Source organism: Gigantopelta aegis, chromosome 3 (assembly GCF_016097555.1).
Source record: "Gigantopelta aegis isolate Gae_Host chromosome 3, Gae_host_genome, whole genome shotgun sequence".
Lineage (NCBI taxonomy): Eukaryota > Metazoa > Mollusca > Gastropoda > Neomphalida > Peltospiridae > Gigantopelta > Gigantopelta aegis.
In genome coordinates this window covers 76,086,661-76,105,014 of record NC_054701.1, presented here as the reverse complement: position 1 = coordinate 76,105,014, position 18,354 = coordinate 76,086,661, and the positions used below count along the sequence as shown (strand labels likewise).

The following is an 18,354-nucleotide window of genomic DNA, read 5'->3' as shown; positions in this document are numbered from 1 at the left end:
ATAAAATATGTAGGTGGCTGGAGTATTTATATTTGTAATTAAATAATAGGGAGGTGTGTGTGTGTGTGTGTGTGTGTGTGTGTGTGTGTGTGTGCAATCAAGCATATATATATTGTTTCATATGAAAATGGTTCTGAAATATTTCCATTTATTAATTAAAAAATTATTATATGTTAATTATAATGTTTTATTTTTTTGTTATTGAAGAAGTGATTCACAGGTGTATTTGTAATGTGTAAGTTGATTTTTTAATAATAAAATAAAAGGTATAAACATTTTAGGGTGGGATATCAGATGTATTAAATCATTTGTTTGGGATTAAAAATAAATAAATAATAATAATAAAACTGGATATTGATCCACAAGTTGGTGATAGCCACCATATTTTATTAAAAACATAAATTATGTTACATGCATTTATTATATAAGTTATCTGAATTTGTTTGCAGCAAATAAAGAAAGAAAAGGGGAGCTGATTGTATTTATAAGTATTATTGTCATCAGTGACAGATGTCAATATGTCTTCACAAATACATTTATGTGTATTCAAATATTTCAATAATATTCAATATATATGTCCTTGACCAACATCTTGGGCTTACATGATACAGTCAAAAAATGCTATAGTTACTAGTACTAATATGTACACAATATAAAACTTTCATACTTATATATCATAGAAATTTACCAATTTTCATATTTTTTTCTAGGTATCAGTGATCCCTGTTTATGGACAAAAAGAGAACCGGCAACTCTTGGATGAAAAATGGGCCTTTCACGATGAATTAAGGGCGTTTAAGTTTTAGGGTGAATTAAGGGATGCTAAGGAGAACACTGGTATCAGATTCAGCAATTCTTTTCTACAGTATCTCATGTTTCTGTGCATAAGAAGGATACCAGAACCTTTTTCACTAACTTTCCAAACTACCATGTGCAATATTATTGGGGCTATTCAGTATGTGATGATGACATTGGTAACACTTGGATTTAATCTTTCTTTTACCAGGATCTCTATTTTCTAATAAAAACAGACTTTACAAAATCAATAAAATTATATCAAGAAACAATAGACAACACATATTTATTATTTTCTTTTTCTATTATCATTATAAACCAATGATCAAATGATATTTGCATTGTGTTAATGTGTGTCTTAAATTAAAACATTGTATTGTTACCATTTACAGTAATTTGTTGTTTTAACTGGTTTATTAATCAGGTTGAAAGTGATAGCCTTTGAAACTGTGCCTCTTGTCAAAGGTAACTGACACTGTTTTAGATTTGAAAGGAAGGAATATTTTATTTAACAATGCACTCAAGTCATTTTAATTACGGATATATAGAGTCGTACATGTTTAGGGATCACACAGATAATATTAGGGAGGAAACCTGCTGCTGTCACACAATGGATTACTCTTTCCGATTAACAATAAGGGATCTTTTATATGCATCAGCCCACAGACAGGATAATAAATAGTGTAGCCTTTGTTACACCAGTTATAGAGCACTGGCTGGAATGAGAAATAGCCCTATAGGACCACCAACAGGAATCAATCCTAGATCGACTGCGTATTAAACTATGTCCTGGACTGCATGGGATTAGGCGATTAAAATATTAATGGCAATTTTATGTACCGTATATATATATATAAAAAATAATGCTACAAAATGTTCTGAAGATGGAACCGCGTATTCGCGCCAGGGGTGGATTCACACACTATTAAACGAATGTTCTAATGTGTAAAATCCATGTTTGACAACCTTCAACTTTGACAGCATGTCATGTGACTTTCTTGTACACAGTGACGTTTATTTGTGGTTTTTTGTAAATATGGAACAATAAATTAAATTTTTGGTGTAGTTTACATCATCAATCTAATACACTCTGAAACATATTTGGTTATAAATTTTTGACCCTTAAATTCTTTTGAGTAGTATATATATATAGATATGGGTTATTTAAAATTGTTTAAAGAAATAATTTCCTTTAACAAAGTGTAGGCCAATTATTTCTTTTAAACAGTTTTAAATAAAAAATATAGGCCTACTTGTTTTATTTTATTATTTTTATTTGTGTGTGCGCGCGCTCGTTTGTAATGCTTTACTTGAAATATGGACCAGACGCTTTAAAAATACATGGACTAAAAATATTTATTCAGGTGAAAAGAAAAAGAAAAAAAAAGGAAGTTTGCTATAGTTTTGAACTCGGTCAATCGTCAAATTTTATGGGTGGAAAGAGTACATGTATCTCCTCCATACAGGAGCTATGTAGAATAGCGTTCGCGTGCTACAAGCGGTAATTTAAGCACGTTTTGGCCATTCTTTACTATTCACGCTACGCTAGTTCGCTTTGTTACTAATGGCCATTATGATAGACTTCTGCCTACCAGATGCGCGCGCATGCTGATACGTGACGTCACTTCCCTAAACACATGGCTTCTCCAATAGTGCGTTTCAAACTAATGTTCGGTTCTATCGTCCTATCCGCACAAATCGTAGTATGACCTATATTTAAGAAAATATCTGTAAACATGAAGCAGGCGCGGATTCAGGTGGGGAGTTCAAGTGACAAAACCTCAGTTTGAAAAAAAAAAATGTATCAAATATTATAATTATATTATGGAATACACAAGCGCGCGCGCTGAAGGGAGAGACAGACAGACAGAGAGAGAGAGAGAGAGAGAGAGAGAGAGAGAGAGAGAGAGAGAGAGAGAGAGAGAGAGAGAGAGAGAGAGACACGTCATTTATGTAACGACGCACTCAACATATTTTAATCTATGGTTATATGGTTATAGGGGGAGAGAGAGAGAGAGAGAGAGAGAGAGAGAGAGAGAGAGAGAGAGAGAGAGAGAGAGAGAGAGAGAGAGAGAGAGAGAAGAAGAAGAAGAATATGGTATGCATGCGATTGGTGGAGGTGTGACCCTCTGCACAACCCCAACCCCACTTAAGGCTTCTTTTGTATATGGAGCGGGACGTAGCTCAGAGGTAAAGCGTTCGCTCATGGTAGGTCGACTGATCGATCCCACATGGTGGACCCATTGGGTTGTGTCTAGTTCCAGCCTGTGCACCACAACTGATGTATAAAGGCTGTGGTATGTGCTATCCTGTCTATGGGATAGTGCATAAAAAACGTCCCTTATTGCTTATCAGAATTGCTTATCGGAAACAGTGGCCCATGTGGCGGTAGCGAGTTTCTATCTCACTGTCATAATGCTTCTTAACCGTTTTGTCTGACGCCACATAAACGTATATCAAATGCGTTGAGTGTGTCGTTAAATAAACATTTCTCTCGTATGTATGTGTAGTCTATATGCATTTCTAGTCGATTAGTTTATAGGTTGTTAGGTTGTTTGATAGTGAATGATATGGAAATAAATAGTTTTTGGTGTTAAAGAGTTCATGCATACATTAAAGTAATACTCCTGATGGGTATGGAGAAATAACTTAATCAGTCGACGAACTCATTTCTTCATCACTATCTTCGTTAAGGGGGACTATCACAGGGGGTATTTTATTTCTTATAAATCTATTTTGTTTTCTAAAATCTTCTTCGATCTTTATTACATGTTTAACTGCGTCAGAGAAGTGTGTAGGCGTGACAGAGTTCAATGCATGTGCAAGTTCTCTCCGCACCGTGGTCATTTTACCATCATTATGACCAATCTAATTAAAATTAGTTCCACTATTACATGTGGATCTAAAAACAGCCAGTTGGAGCTCATGTCCACCAATCAAAACCTTACTTGCAGAATCCTGCCAGTGATTTAAAAATAATTTGAAAACATTCCGAATTATCCTGAGGGTATACGACATGTTTCGTGTTAATTACGAATGCCTTAAAACATGTTTTATTTTATAAAATAAATAATTTGTAATGTAAAACTGAAGACTGATTTAGTTTTTTTAAATTTTATAAATAAATAAATAATTTTTAATGTAAAATTGAAGACTGATAACCCACCCCGTACGTATTGGTATGGTTCGCTGTACTGCGACCACTAAAATAGACTCGCCCGATATTTTTAGAATTTGTATGCTCCCAAATAACGTTATAAAAGGCGAAGTGTGATTGGTCAATATTTAAATTATTATTTACAGACGAAATGTTACCTGGACATTGGGGACTACGCAAATCACTGGCAGGATTCTGCAAGTAAGGTTTTGATTGGTGGACATGAGCTCCAACTGGCTGTCTTTAGATCCACATGTAATAGTGGAGCTAATTTTAATTAGATTGCATTATGACGAGCTATGTGCCCTTTGACTTGACTCCAGATCAGTTCTATCGGATTGAGTTCAGAATGTCTTGGCGGCAGTCTTAGACACAAGTGCCCATGGCGTTCAGCAATAGCATCAGTAACAAATTGCTTTGCACATTTGTTACTTTTCACAAGTTCATAAAGAACTGGCTTTGTCATGTTACTCTCAAAAGGTATATTTTTGTTTCGTAGCCACGACTGAATTTCTTCCTTTTTAGCGTTTAGTGCAGGACATCGTGTAATCTCAGTTAATTTGTTGTGGTAGCTTGCGTTATCCATGACGATAACAGAAGGTTCTGGTAGAGAAGGCATAAGTTGTTCTTCAAACCATTTGATGAAATTGTCATGATTCATCTCACCATGATAGTCTCCGTCTGTTTTTTTTAGCCTCAAAGATCAATTCACAGCCATCTATCAATCCATATTTATCACAGCCAGCATGACAAATAATAAGTCTTTTTCCCTTCCCAGTCACCGAACAGAGTTTAGGAACTCGATCAGCAGCGTCTGATTTCGGCAGGTGATTGGCGGTACTTGTGCCCGGGTGGATATCTGTCCAGTGGTGGGATGTTGTGTGGTTGACATTCACCCAGGTCTCATCTTGATACACTATTAAATACCCCTGTTCTCGTAAACTGGATATTTCATGGAGATAGGACAGTCTCCTGTCTGATATATTGGCGTCCTCAAAAATCACTTTTCCGGTTGTAGACATATGTTGGTATTTAAAATCGAGGTCATGGAGTGTTCTTCGTAAAGTTGATATGGATATGTTGATTCCACATTCCTACCTTAAAGCCACGTTAATCTTATGTAATGTAGGTAATTCGCCCTCTCTATAAAATCTGTATACTCGTCGTCTAATAACATCTTTATCAAATAAATCGATGAGTTTTCGGTCGCGTTTTTTAACAGTGATTTCTGTGCTTAGATTTTTCACAGTTCTTTTTACTGTTGAAACCGAAACTTTAAGTGCAGCGGAAACTCGATCGACAATTCGATAAGAAGCATACCTAGGTCTACCGCGCTGATATTCATCTTCAAAATAATCGAAAACGTTCTTAAAACACGATTTTACATCAACTGAAGTGTTTTTAGATTTACCCATATTTTTCCTCAAATAACAATAACAAGAATGTCGACTAATACATTTTCAATGAATTTATATACCCTACCTAACTTGTATTTTACGTGGTTTACACATTGCTACAATAGCACGTGCAGTCATAGATCGAAATAATGATGTTATTGACCAAGCAATGCTATCGTATTTTGAACATTCAGGGCTGTGTCTGCGGGATGAAAAAGTGGTTGAACCCATACGAGTCCGAACAATAGCCCTTTGGTTTTTCGCATTACAAATGTAACACCCCACCCCCAAACCCCAGCCCCTAGCACCACCCTAAATACTATATATATATATATATATATATATATATATATATATATATACACGTATGAGTTCCCAATTTAGAGGCAAATTAAATAACATTTTTATTATTATTTGATGTTGGTGGCCTTTGACATTTTATCCCCCCCCCCCAGTCTTCTGGGTCCGGCCCTGCATTAAATTTATTTATAAATTTGGAAAACACAGTCTGCGGTGTGTGTGAGGTGATTTGTGTTTATTACTGTGCTACACCTCAGTTGTGTTAGGTTAGGTATGGTATGGTAATATATAATTGATATAATAAATTAAAAATACATAATACATTAGCTAAATTTATTAAATATAATGCACCTACAAGAAAGGGTTACATGTTCTGTTTGTTTACATCTATGTTTAACGGAAAGATTAGACAATGCTGTTACACACTGCAAAACAATGATAACCTTGATTTAGTGAAACAAGCTATAATGGCCTTCACGTAGCCTCAGATCCCAATGTTTTGATATGCAAATGACCGTAGTTATTTATAGGCGAAATAACGTGGAAAAAGTGGAATTAAGTCAACTTCGTGCATTTTATATGATGATTTGTATATAAAACCTGTCGGGGTTTGGGTTTGTTTTCATGTAAATGCAAAGAAAACAAATATCGAGTAGGAACGTAACATTTCCAAAAAACTTTGGGTCTAAATAATTGAACAGGATAATAGTTTAACGTGCCCATATACCACTAGGGTTTCGAACACGCCCATCCCGAGTCCGACCTCCGATAAGATCGGTGGCATGACTCGGGATGGGGGGGGGGGGGGGGGGGGGGGTGTTGAAAATGGGAGGAATTTGAAAATTGCAATTAGTAAAAAAGTTAATAGAATAAATTTAAAAAATAAAAAGGTTACAAGCCAAAAATAAAAAAGAATTGACTGCTCAGCCGAATATTTATATAAGTTGGAGCATTTTAGAAGGACAGTCCAAAATTAAATAAGAGAAAGAAGAGAAGATCGGACTATTTAATAATTTCTTTTTTTTTTAAAGTAATGTCAGCATAAAATTTTGAACGCAGATCTAAAAGTTTAAAGTCCGATCGATATGTCCACGCGAGTAGCCTCGTTAAGGCCGTTTGGATGCACAGCTTAAAGGGACGAGATGGGTTGCATCCCGTCAAGAAAACCCCTAGATTGACAGTCGATAGACGTTGAAGGTGTAGTGCTGTGCTGAAATACAGATATTGAGAAGCCAGATCCGTCTGAACGAGAGAGAGTATCAGACTAGGGTATAGTCCAGTCGTCATGGGTTGGTATAGTGGTGCGGACGGGCCCGACTCCGGAGGATACGAGATGGTATCATTATAAAGCAAGGTAAAGTCTAGAAAAAGAGTAGTAGGGGCCGACCCCGCTTCCTATTTTTTCTTAGAGTGGGGCGGTCAGTCTTCCAGTGCTGCTAGGACAGGCTCGGATATGTAGAGACTAAACGCGAACAACCGTGGCGTTCTGCAGAATGGCCGTCATACGAGTCACGAAAAAAACAAGTCGACAGTCAGACGGAGAAATTACGTGGAGGCAAGGAATCTCGCTAAAACAAGAATCCAACCTGGTGGTGCAGGCTGTCGAAACGAGAAGCGTTCCAGCGTTCAATCAGTTCCAATGGCCGCATACATCCCAGTAGAAAACTTCATTAAGCTGACAAAAACAACGAAATGAAGGACCCCCAAGTCGAGCACACGAAAGCACGTGCAGTGTGCACAAGCGAAACAAACACGTCTTACCGCGTGGAGCTCCAGACTGGGAATGCGCTGGAGCTCGTCCAGTTAACCTTTCATTCGACCAATCAAAACCTTACTTGCAAAATTATGCCAGTGATTTGAAAAGAATTTGAAAACATTCGGGATTATGCCGAGGATATACGAAATGATTCGGGTGAATTACGAAGTATGCCGGAAACTAATTTCAATATAAACGTTTATATAAAATTCGTTTCAAGACGAAGAACAAAAAAGTGATGGTATAGCCATACTAGTATATAATCCAGAGTTTATTACTGCACTTTCCCCCCTGTTTTTTTCAATGTTGAAATAGACCAACAAGTTCGCCTATTGCATAAATAGTCTCGACCGATATTTTTAGAATTTGTATGCTCCCGAATAACATTATAAAAGGCGAAGTGTAATTGGTCGATATTTAAATTGTTATTTATAGATGGAATGTCACTTGGACATGGGAGTCCATGCAATGCTGTTAGATCTACTGGTGAGACCAGTAGTGCTAATTTTAATCAGATTGGCGAATTACGTGAAGCAAATTTAGGCATGCCAGTGATTACTCTTGCAGCTTCTAGTTGTACCTTTTCTAAATTATCTGAGTTTAATTGGAAACAGCCATCCCAGACCTCTGAAGCATATTCTAGGACAGGACGAATGAAAGTACTATATATTCGCATTAGAGTTTGACGATTTAATAACAGTCTATATTTCCTTAATACTGAGATCATTACCGATGCTGATATGCATACATTTTGAATATGACTAGGCCATTTTCCATCATCTGCTAAAGTTAAACCTAAATGTTTATGCGTTTTTGAGTTGTTTGAAGTTGTGTCACCAAATACAAGACATGGTTCATTAATTAGTTTGGTTAGAGAAAGCAATAATACATTCGTTTTATTCGGATTAAAGGTAACTAACCATTTGTTTGACCATTCATATAGTTTCAACAAATTAATGTTTAGATCGCATTCTATAACTGAAATGTCATTTGACGATATTTCAATATTTGTATCTTCGGCAAATAGTCTTGTTATTCGTCAGCAATAACGTTAACATAGATACAAAAAAAATACGGGACCTAAAACGGATCCTTGATGTATTCCAGCCTTTAGAGTCCCATAATTTGATAACGTTCCATTTGTATACACTCTTTGTGTCCTATTAGAAATATAATTATTAATCCATTTTAAGAGATTGCCTCTGATGCCATATTGTTTAAGTTCATAGATTAAACCCCTGTGCCATACCCGATCAAAGGCCTTGGGCATGTTACAGAAAACTGCACAGAAATATTCTTTATTGTCAAGCGGTTTACAAATTTTATTATACAATTCAATTAATTGGTACACGGTGCTGCGGTTAGGTCGGTAAGCACACTGATACTTACAAAGTAGATTACTGAATGTGAAATAATTATACAGGTGTTTAAACACGATTCTCTCAAATAGTTTTCTAACACAACTTATTAATGATATAGGTCTGTAATTTGTTGGTGAACGTCTATCTCCTTTTTTGAATAGTGGTTTTACGTGGGCAATTTTCCAATTGGTAGGGAATTCTGCTGAGATCAGTGATTTATTAAAGAGCAATTGAAGAGGAATCGAAATGGAATTGGCAATATGTTTTAGTAGTTTATGGCTTATTTCATCTGGGCCGCTTGCTTTATTAGGTGTTAATATTTTAATAATGTCTATTATTTCTTCAGTGGTTATTGTCAAGGTTTCCAAAGATTCCTTGCAACGTTGTCCAAAACTCAGATGTGCAATATTTGCATCATTAACTGATGAAATTGATAGAAAAACATTGCTTAGCATTTCTGCGTTTTCAAATTCGTATATGATACAGACATATATGATGTTGCATCTTTAAGTGGTGGTATAATGGTTTGTGGCATCGATGGTTTGTGGCATCGATGTTTTTAAAATAAATTTCATATATTGCCAGTACGTGGTTTTATTTTTACTACAAAGTGTCTAGGGAGTCAGCAAATTCTTCTTTAGCTCTTTTTTATATTATTAACTTTGTTTCGTTGATTTTTTTATTTACGTTCATCTGTTGGTCGTTTAGATTTCAGCGCCTTTTTTTCGAAGTCGGTCTCTAATTCATAATTCTTTTCGTAGTTTACTATCAAACCATGGCTTATCATCAGGTCGAATGGTAACAATGCGATGCGGTATACTATTTTTAATGTGATTTTTAATTAGTTTCAAAATTATCGCATGCAATATTAAAGGCACTCAATCACAGATTTAGTGGGCCTTATTTCTCTAAATATGGATTATAAATGACAATTACATTAATTTGGAATACCAAACCAAGCTATTGTATCACCCAAAGCATTTTTATTGAACCACGATTGACAGAATCCCATGACAACCTGTGGGCAGCTTCATTTTTAAAAATAGGAACTCTTTTATGGGGAGTCTAAAACGTACGACAAAACCGAGTATTGATGAGGCTATATATACGACAGCCGTGTAAAGTACCTTTGAATTTGATACATAGTGCACGACCGCCGCGTATACAGACTTTATAATAATTTAAAATATATTATTTCTTGAAAAAAGATAAAAAGAAAAGAAAAAAAAAAAAAACCCACAACAAAAAACGGCGAATACAATGAAATAAAATAATAAATAGTTGGAATATAAACTCACAATTTTTGTTTATTATTATTTGTTTTATTTATTTATTTATTTATTATTTTTGTTTTTTTAAATTTTATTTTTATTATTGTGTTTGTTTTTTGGTGGGACTTTTTACGGAGCTATCGTACACAGGGCCACTGCGGGTGTGTGTGCAGGAATTTTAGCAAGGGGGTCTAGACTGAGGTGAGCATCGTTTACAGGGGGTGACGCGCTCCCCCAGACAATTATCGGGGGGAGAAAAACAGAACACTAAATTTGCTTAGGGGCCTTCCATAATTTTCAACAGTTTTACGAGCGTACAAACAGTAAGCGCGGGGGGGGGGGGGGGGGGGGCAGGGGTTAAGGGGCCAGCGTACTTTTTTTAAAAATGAAAAATGTCGATCAATATTTTTCATTTGGGGATGTACACTTTGGGGGTGGGGGGGGGGTGTCAAAAGTGTGCTCTTTGTACACTTGTGAAAATATTGAAAATTATGGACGGCCCCTTCAGCAGGGAATTGAGCAAGCGATTATTATTATTATTTATTTTAATTTTATTTATTTATGGGTGGGGGGAGGAGGGAAGAGCAAGGGTTATTTTTTTGTTTTATTTTTTTTCCCGGAGCTCCGTACACAGTACCACTGCAGACGCGTGTGCAGGGATTATAGCATGGGGAGGGGGGTCTACACGGAGGCGAGCGAAGTTTACGGTGAGGTGTCGAAACATGTTCCCGGGAAAATGTATCACAAAAACTAAATGCTTGTGCAAGAATATGGGTATGTGCCTGCACCGACAAAAAACATTGTGGCACAATAATTTTTTCTTAGTACACAACATAATGCCCTGCGTTACTAGAAAATGAAGCCTTGTCTACTAGTATGTTGATTACAATGTGTCAATAAAATTTACCTCATTGACCTCGTTAATGTACATCTAATTTGCAGTTATCAAATTTCGAACGTAAAAAGATGGCTTGTGCCCCTTCCCGTATATATATTAACTGCAGGTAGAGAGGTGCGAGTGCGAATAATGTTTACATGCTTATATACCACTAGAGTTTTGAGCGTGTCCGTCCCGTGGCCCCTGGTTATCCAGAGACAGAAAAAAAAATTAAGGGGACAATTTTGAAATTTACATCCAAAAATTAAATAGTGGGCCTTTAAAATGTTGATGCGCATCTCTAATTAATATAATTAATAAAGAAAATTGTACTCATTAAATTTGGTCGCTAGATTAGATCGGGCGGTCAAAAAGAAATTAGATAAGATCGGTGGCCTGACTCGGGATGGATGGGGGGGGGGGGGGGGGAGGTAGAGTTGAAAATGGGCAGAATTTTGAAAATAGCAATTAGTAAAAAAGTTAATAGAATTTTTTTTAAAAAGAGGAAAAGTTACAAGCCAAAAATAAAAAGAATTGACTGCTCGATCGAATATTTATATAATTTGGAGCATTTTAGAAGGACAGTCCAAAAATAAAGAAGAGAGGATCGGACTATTTAATAATATTTAAAAAAAAGAAGTAATTTCGACATGCACTTTTGAACGATGGTCTAAAAGTTTAAAGTCCGATCTATATGTCCACGTGAGTGGCCTCGTTAAGGCCGTTAGGGCGCACAGCTTGTAGGGACGAGATGGGTTGCATCCCGTCAAGAAAATCTCTAGATTGACAGTCAATAGACGTTGAAGGTGTAGTGCTGTGCTGAAATACAGATCTAGAGAAGCCGGATCTGTCTGAACGAGACAGAGAATCAGACTAGGGTATAGTCCAGTCGTCATGGGTTGGTATAGTGGTGCGGACGGGCCCGACTCCGGAGGATACGAGATGGTATCACAATAAAACAAAGTAAAGTCTAGAAAAGAGTAGCAGGAGCCGACCCCGCTTCCTATTTCTTCTTAGAGTGGGGCGGTCACTCTTCCAGTGCTGCTAGGACAGGCTCGGACATGTTGAGACTAAACGCGAACGACCGTGGCGTTCTGCAGAATGGCAGTCATACGAGTCACGAAAAAAACAAGTCAACATAGTCAGACGGAGAAATGACGTGGAGGCAAGGAATCTCGCTAAAAAAGAATCCAACCTGGTGGTGCAGACTGTCGAAACGAGAAGCGTTCCAGCTCTCAATCAGTTCCAATGGCCGCATACATCCCAGTAGAAAACTTCACTTCGCTGATAAAAACAACAAGCGAAGTGAAGGATCCCCAAGTCGAGCCGCGAAAGCACGTGCTGTGTGCACAAGCGAAACAAACACGTCTACCGCGTCGAGCTCCAGACTGGGAATGGGGGTAGAGAGGTTTCTCAGCTATACCGTTATTATACGGATAGTGATTGGTCACAACTTCGAGTGTAGTTGGTGACGCACTGGCAATTTGCTTCGTTGTTTATACGATTAAACGGCCTGCTATATGTAAGACACTTCGTGGCTAATATATAATTTAAAATAATAATAATACTTCTGAGAATGCCGCCATATTTAAGTCACTAACAGTACCGATCTGCGGAACTAGCTAAACGATTAGTACTGTTACCAAATCACCGTTATTAATTATGCTTATCTGTAGCAATAATGGCACATTGACGGTTCGAAAACATATAACACGTTTCCTTCCGACTGCTTCAAGTTACAAGCCCCCACTGTTAGTTTGTGTACTGTCTGTGGTTTGTGTGTATATGAATACACTGTTTGTACTTAGTATGTATTCCTCCTGTTCCAAGTGTCCGCTAGATTCATATTCAACCCCCATTCCCCTGTTTGTACTTGGTATGTATTCCTCCTGTTCCAAGTGTCCGCTAGATTCATATTCAACCCCCATTCCCCTGTTTGTACTTATTATGTATTCCTCCTGTTCCAAGTGGTTCGGCAATATGGATCAATCAAATACTTATTTACCGCCTATATACATTTTTGCTGTGTTTATAGGCAGCCCTCGTTAGCGGAGGCCATATACATACATATACATATTCTTTAAAAATGTAACAATTCCTATCCCATGCCAGGTGTAATTACCCATGGGGTTATGGCATATTTTATATAATAATAAATTTGACAAAGTGAAAAATGAATGCGGTGTTTAGATTTTTCCGCGTACAACAAACGATAAATTTACCTGTACATGCAAAGGCCTAACTAGTCGGGATCATCACCGTTTAAAATGATTATGCTGCTAAAATAAATTAATGTATAAGCTTATTATCATTCAGTACATGTTTATATAATTTTTTATAACTTATTTTCATTGTTTTTCTTTCGATTAACCTTACGTCGCAGAGAACACTCAAGCGTTCTCGTTACACGAGCTTGGCAAATCGTTTTGACACTGCGGTTATTTGGGGGTTGTCCATCATGTGACTACAAAAATAATACGTCACACCTCTTCACTCCAAATAGCCGTTATTTTTTCCTGAATTATGAACCGTCGACATAATTAAATTATTTTTACAAAATATCAGAAATAAGTGGATTATAGTAGTTATGTAAATGGTTAAATAAAATACTTTTAGCGACAAATCAAATGTATATATTTTCAGATAATACCTTGTTAGGTCATTAATTAGGCCAACCATCCGTGACAGAGCGCATTTAACATTTTCCGAATTTTCAAATATTAATTGCCATGGTTCATTCGTAATTAATTTATTCAATTTTTCGAAATCACCTTTATTTTAAAGCCATATTACTCTTGCGTATGCTCTAGCAGTGCATTTAAAATGATGTATGTTATTTTATGATCGCTAACAATCGCGGATAACGGTATAACGCCACTCGTTGATTTCATATGTATTTGTGATAAGAATTGAGTCAATATTTGTCGCTGTTACGCGTGTCGGGGTGTCAATTACATGGAACAAGTGTTTGTGCATTATTAATTCGTACAGCTCGTTTCGTTTTGACGAGAGTAAATCTTGATTGAGGTGACCAACAATAATAAATACTGTTGCAGCACATACCTATACTTTTTCTATCGAATAGTCTAACCTGTTCCAGAATTTTGTCTGTGTTGTATTTGGGCGGTATTCCACGCATAATAGTAGTGATGTTTGTTTAAGTTTAATTTGAACCCATATTATTTCGTCATGAGGCGTTTCTAAGTCGTATCGTCGTGTATGGGCTAGATGCGAATCGACATAAACTGCGACACCCCCTCCGTGATTGGTACGGTCTCTTCGGTACGGTTCGTCATAGTGATCAATCTTATCGTCCTTATTGGATACCTGATTTAAAACAAAATATCATGATGGGTTTCGGTGAAGCATAGGATATGAAAGTCAGTAGGTATTTCCGAAAGTTCTGACATGCACAGTTTATTGTGTAAGCTACGTATATTTAAAGGGACATTACTGAGTGTGTTGCATTGTAAGATGTTTCCGACTAAGAAAATATTTCTACAACTAAACTTACATGTTAAATATATTTTCTGGTTTTAAATATCAGTGTCCGTATATTAAATGCGTTTCTGGTCGTCTTAATATTTGTAAGAAGCCCAAACAAATTTATTTTTGGTAATAAAATGAAATTTAACCTAGTACAAATATTAGAATGATCAGAAACACGTTTAATATACAGCCACTAATACTTTATGCAGAAAAATATATTTTATATGTAATTACAATCGTTAAGACGGCTTTGTTAGTCGATAGCATCTTAAAACGTGCAGCAAACTCGGGAATGTCCCTTTAAGTGAAAGATTGATAATTGTTCATAATTTTCAGTGTTTTGGTTTGGCCCGGGATTTGTTTCAACATCATTGCACAACAGAATTAGAATGAGAAGAACTGGGTTTGATTTTTGTGACATCTGAATTATGTAAAGACAAGTAATGAGAGCTGTAGCCATGGATATGGAGAAAAACAGAGACTTGAATTCTACGAATTCATCGAACATCGAAATATCAAAGTTAAATGTGAATCGAATGCAATAACTCCACGATATCACCCTAACATTAAAAAGCCCGACAGACGCTCCAGTAAGCTTCTATGTCATTACCCATTGGGCAGTTTGAAAATATTAATATATTCCTTAATACAGAGGTCAACATGAAGATGAGAAATTGGAGGTTGTTTTGCACGTTACGTAATCTAATTGTAGGTACAAAGTTAAGGAAAGAGATAGGGGAAGTATTAACAAGAAGTGTTAAAACAAAAACATACATCACAGGGAATGCCATTCCTTTTAACTGATTAAGGTTTACAAGGGCGATTATTTCAATGGAGTAAATGTCAAGGATATTGAATGATTTGTAAGACAAATGGTATTGTTGACAGTTAACTAGGTCATACATAGGCATACAAACACATTCATATATACACTTACATAATGATATACATGTGCTATACCCACACATACACACATATTCTGTTTTACATGTAACTCTTTATGAAATTAAACGGACAAAAATACTTATGTTACAAATGTAACATGCAGACATTTTAGTTAGAAATAAAAATCCCTATTGCAGTTATTATAAGTTGAATATATATTTCAAATGTCGAGGAATATAATAGTACAGGTATCTTAGTAACTGCACATATTTAAGGTATATATCCATAATCACATACACAATGTTACTATATATTTACCTGCCATATATATTTGAATGTGATTAATTTTAATATTATTATATCAAAATAATTTGGTAGAAAACAGAGTATAAAAGAATATAATGACACAGAAAGAGGTATCCTTTTTTTTGTATCCTTTAAAAATAATAAAATAAAAACAATATATATCCATAATAACATAATTGTCATATTTATCCAGTTTGTAATTGTACTTACTATTCAGATAACACATGGTTAAGGACCACACAGATATTGAGAGAGGAAACACGCTGTCGCCACTCCATGGGCTACTCTTTTCGATTAGCAGCAAGGGATCGTTTATATGCGGGGTGAGACGTAGCCCAGTGGTACAGCGTTCGCTCCATACTCGGTCGGTGTGAGATCGATCCCCGTCGGTTGGGCTATTTCTGGTTCCAGCCAGTGCACCACGACTGGTCTATCAAAGGCCGTTGTATGTACTACCCTGTCTGTGGGATGGTGTATTTGAATATAGTTCTAAATCTTCCACTATGGTTAACCTTCCCATAGTTTGACACCCAAAAGTCGATGTATTTTTTGTGCTGAGGTGTCGTCAAACATCCATTCATTCTTTCATGGGTTAACTTTCTGACACTATGGATTAGGGTTTTGGTTGCAGTGACTATTTCCATCAGTATATTAGTAAGTAAAATGAGGTTTAAGCTACGTACTAACAGTACTATATTCAAATGTACTTTAAATATGTTTAGCTTGCATGCACGATTCAATTAATTGTTTGAGTGTTACCTGTTGATTATGCAATAACTTAGACTTTACTAATTAGTTTGAAATTAAATCATTGCAATCAAGACACTGTGGATTTTTAATTGAAATGTTTGTTTTTATTTAAAGTGACATTCCTGAGTTTGCTGCAATGTTTAAGATGTTATCGACTAACAGAGACTTTTTAACGGTTGTTATTACATATCAAATATATTTTTCTGCATAATATATTAGTGGCTGTATATTAAACGTGTTTCTGATCGTTCTAATATTTGTACTAGGTTAAATTTCATTTTATTTCCTAAAATATAATTGTTCGATACGTACGAAATATAAAGACCCAGAGATAGACCGAAAAGGGATACCTAATGGAAGACCCTTGAGGGTCTCAGTCGCAGTGTCAACTCTATCGTTCACGTAAGAGCTTAGAAATATATATATTTTATCTGTATCACCATGTTGTTAACACAAGAACCTACATCACCAACTTGAGACCTCTGTTCCTTCATTTACATTTCGGTAAAACAAAACTAAGAACAGTTACTCTGTGTTAATTGGTGGAGATCTGATGGTAAGCTTCAACACTCTCACTCTGAAGCGAATCCGGCTAAGAAGCATTCGTTCAAGCACAGAGAATACAACGAAAATCTACTTGTTCTACAGCCAGGCGAGTACACCAAGGTGGATGGCAGAGTTGAGATTGTTGTTGGCCACGACATATTTCAATTCTATATCACAAACTTGAGACTTCTGTTAAATCATTAACATTCATAAGAAACATTACGCTGTGTTAATACCGACATTGAATGTCACACTACTGACACTTGACCCGTCGCACATAATTTTACTTGTTCTTGTAATTAACGGACACCCATGGGGCCTGGCAAACGTGGCTGTTATATACAGGTAAACAACAATATATAAAACCGCTTACCGTGAAGACTACTACTAAACTGGAATTAATAAAAGTATGAACAGTCGTCTCAAAAATATAAAAGTTAAAAATGAAAGCATTAGAAAATGTCGGAATTCCTCTAGTTTTTTAATATTCGTAGATTGTTCCTCATAGTGATTGTCAGTAGAATACAATGAACGAATAGTAGAATAGAATAGAATAGAACAGAATAGAATATAATATGATAGGGTAGAATAGAATAGAATAGACTAGTATAGGATAGGATAGGATAGGATAGGATAGGATAGAATATATGTTTAACGACAACCCAGCACGAAAAATACTTCAGCTATTGGGTGTCAAATTATGGTAAATGCAAAAACTAAGTTGAATGGAAAACAAATGCAGATTTGAGATTATAGTTATTGACAACACAAATAAAGAAAATCAAATAAAAAGAAACCAACATCACAAAAAACCCCACAAGAAGGTATTTACCAGCACTGGCGAGTGGTGCAACTGAAACCAGAAGACACAATATCAGCACGAGCTTCAACATGGCAGCAGTTGTTTAGTTTCTTCTTGGAAACGTAGTGATCTGTTTGTTCAAATATGTGATGGCGAGTGTTGAAAGTTCTTACTTATATACTGGGGTTGCTAATTATTTTATTTTCTGGTGACATCAGCAGATATTAACAATTTACCTCACTTGATCCAGTGAAGAGAAGAACTGCTTGGGTTATTTTAAATGGTCGGGTAAAATTGGCAATTAACTACATATAATATTGAAATACAATACTCTGTTGTGTACTGAATTATAGCAGACATATCAGGTGTTTGAAACACATCGCTGTTTATCAAGCCCACAAACAAATCTGTAATGGTGGGTGTTGAAAGTTATTACTTATATACTGGGGTTGCTAATTATTTTATTTTCCGGCGACATCAGCAGATATTAATTTACCTCACTTCATTGATCCAGTGAAGAGAAGAACTGCTTGGGTTATTTTGAATGGTCGGATAAAATTGGCAATTAACTACATATAATATTGAAATACCATGGGCGGATCCAGGGGGGGGGGGGGGACCAGGGGGACGCGTCCCCCCCCAAAATTGTTCAAGTGCCCTCA

The 18,354-nt window shown here is 36.2% G+C and overlaps 1 long non-coding RNA gene across 1 annotated transcript in view; it reads right to left on the bottom strand.

The window, feature by feature from the left end:
• LOC121392662 overlaps positions 1 to 18,043 on the bottom strand; it is a 29,921-nt gene extending 11,878 nt beyond the window's left edge. Inside the window, exon 1 of the long non-coding RNA XR_005960528.1 lies at positions 17,723 to 18,043. This is a non-coding gene — a long non-coding RNA (uncharacterized LOC121392662). The remainder of the gene's footprint in view (positions 1 to 17,722) is intronic.
• Between the last annotated feature and the right edge of the window lie 311 nt (positions 18,044 to 18,354).